Below are 3,190 nucleotides of genomic sequence, written 5' to 3'. Positions count from 1 at the left end.
TCATACATGCATATAAGGTGTTTTGATCAAATCCATGCCCACTCCCTCCCCCCCACTTCCTCCCATATCTTCCCATCACTTCTTTCTGATAACTTCATGTACTCTTTCTTCTTCTTTGATTTAGTTTTATGGGGATTTTGACCCATAACATGACTCCAACATTCCCCCCTCTGAAGAGGTAATCTCAAAATCTCTTAAGGATTAGATAAAAGCTCCCAAATATTTTTGACATTTTTGGCCTTTGGAACAGAGTGTGTTGCTAAGAGGCCCCAAGTACATTGTGAGTTTTAGCCAAGAAACTGGCTACATTTTTCTGGGGTCTTTTATTACCCTAACTGCCTAGCCAATTCCTACCTCCTATTCTTATCACACCATCCTCTGAAGGGGTTACCCAAATTGACAATAGGTAATAGGGATGCAGACCGCTCTGGCTTCTTCCATGCTGAACAGGGACGCAGGGTGAGGCAATTGGAGTACCCCTTCAGTGGGTCTATCTAAAACCCCCCCAATTTGCATGACTCTGATCTCGAGGAGGAAAAGAAAGTCTTTGAATTATGAATAGGAGATGTGAAGGAGAAGTAAGGGCAAGAGTAATTAACATGACAAGTTCTAGACAGGGAACTAGAAAAAAGTCAGAACAGGGCAATTTTCAAATGTTCATATGAGAGTCCATTGGAATTTCTTGACAAGGGCTTCCAAAAGCATCCCTCTATTGGGTCCCTCCTCATTTTTCTTTTGTCTTCCAAGGCTGGACTCTAGAGTGATGGATTCAGGATTTGCTTTCAGGTATTTTGATAGCTGTTGGAGTGGTTAGAATCAGTTTCAGCTCCCTCTCAAAGGCTTCTAGATGGGGGAGAAAATATATTTATCCATCGTTTTAGAACAATAGTGGGTTGTCTACCTCAGTTACAGATGGGCACTACAGTATTGGAGACCAAGATTTGAAGTCTTAAATCTGAGCAGCACTTTCTGGTTAGAAACAAAATCATCGATGACAAAGAATTGTCAAAATAACTTTTTATATAGACTTAAGCCTAATGTCTGGGAATATACTGATGACTTTACTCTTTGGTTATACTTTCAGAGATCCACCTGCCTCTGCCTCCCAAGTGCTGGGATTAAAGGCGTGCGACCACGTCCAGGTCTAAATAGCTTTTTATATAGACTTAAGCCTAATGTCTGGGAAGTGTAATCCCTTGAACTCTTAAAGAAATTTACTGATGACTTTACTCTTTGGTTATACTTTCTTTTTGGGTGTTTAGGACCATACAGTTGGCCCAAATAAATCAATTTATTTTTACACTTAAGGTCATTTGAGGATCTGTTCCTCAGGGGTCACATGGGCTTGGGAGGAGCCCCTGGCTCCTTTCTTATCAGTTCCATCTATGTGAAGATAAGTCAAAGGTCCTGCTCGACCATGTCTGGCTTCACTTGGAAGCATGAATGAGATGTTTCCTCTGAGTTGACCCTCTTCTTTATAGACTGGACACTGTTTCAGGTCTATCTTGTGGGGTCTCCATGTTCTTCCTGAACAAGAGGACAGGTGACTCATCGCAGTTACAGGACATTTTGAGAGATGCTCCAAAGAAGGAGATGTCATATTTAGGTACTGGGGAGTGGCAGAGCCCTTTACTAAAGTGTGCAAGGTTCTGGGTTCAATCCCAGCACTGCAAGAAAAGAAAACAAAACAAATTCCTAGTTAGTGCGCTTTTTAGAGCTGAAACTAATTCACTTGTAAGTGGCCAAGACAGAATATTTTAAGCTATCTGGCTCCTGGATCCATTTTTGTATCAGTAATTTGAGGTGAATTGGTTTGTGTTTAATATGTGTTCTCCTAATTCACTCAAAGCATCCTTGACAAAGAAAAACTTTGGACTTGCCAACTCAAATATTTTGTACTGTTAAAAAACATTTTGCACATCTCTTAGGAAGTATTTGAAATCAAACATATTTGTGAACTTATAAAAACATAGCAATCCCCCATCCTGCCCCCAACAATACCTGTCCCCTCTTCCCTATTTTTAAATACCATTTGAATTGACAAGAGACAAGCCGAGGGTTCCTGGCTTGCTGACAGTGCATTTGCTCATAAATGTTTTACTAAAATCCAGCTTTATTGAGTTACAAGTGACACATAATTAACATGCAGCCCATCACCTGGAGGGCCATTATGCAAATTTGCATACAGCTCAGCTGCACAGTTTAGACAAATATTTATCATCGTCCTAGAGCCTGCCTCGCCAAGAGAAAACAGGCCAAATGGTATTTTAACATTGCACAGACAGTGTTTTCTAAAGGAGAAGTGAAATAGGCTGTGCTTATCTCTGGCACTAAAGGTCCCTGGAGGAAGTGAACTCTTGATCTTTCATGGAGGGAGTTTTAAGGAACCCTGATTAACCTTAAGACAATGGGGAGAAAACAAGAACGCTGTCTTTTCAAATACGTGAAGGGCTGTCATGTAGAAGAGAAGAGACTTGGCCTCTGTTGTTTGGAAAGGCCAGGTTAGAATTCAGATGTGGCTAGAATGATAAAGAAATAGCTCCCTAGGCATCCCTGGGCGGCCCAGCCCCCCAGCTTCCTAGGGCCAGCATCTTTCCTGGGTATGTTTGGCAGTGCCCACCGTGCCTTAACTCCTCCAACCTCATTACCCCTCCCAGCTGCCCCACCTCATCTCTCTTCCCAGCCTAGGCACTGGCCCATTTCCTGTCTTGGCACCCCAGACATCTGGACTGACCTCTTGGTCCAGCCTCCCCACTGCTTCCTGGAGCCAGCATCTTTCCTGGGCCCTATTCCCAGGCAAACCAGCCCTCAAATTCCTGGAGGGATACAGGCCAGCATCTTTCCTGGAGGGATCCAGACCTTAGGAGAAAGACTGACAGCATCTGATCCTCATCCGACTGGGGCCTCTGTAGGAATTCCTGAGCAGAAAGACATAAGCAATTTGGCCACTCCAATATAAAAATCAAAAGAGAGAACCTGAAGCCTAGACCAATCAGCTTTTCATGCCCAACAAGTAAACCACAAAGGCACATAAAGTTTACAAAAAGAAGCAGACCAAAACTCAACAAAGGAAGGCTTGAGTCTCACATAAGAACCAGAATCTATGAAAGAAATCCACATGTCAAAGTCAGAGAGAAAAAAATAATAACATTAAAAATCAAAATAATATCTTCCCACCAAGTTTCATTAG

This window comes from Nannospalax galili, unplaced genomic scaffold, assembly GCF_000622305.1.
Source record: "Nannospalax galili isolate Female #2095 unplaced genomic scaffold, S.galili_v1.0 scaffold1750, whole genome shotgun sequence".
Taxonomy (NCBI): Eukaryota; Metazoa; Chordata; class Mammalia; order Rodentia; family Spalacidae; genus Nannospalax; species Nannospalax galili.
Note: the sequence above shows the minus strand (reverse complement) of the source record.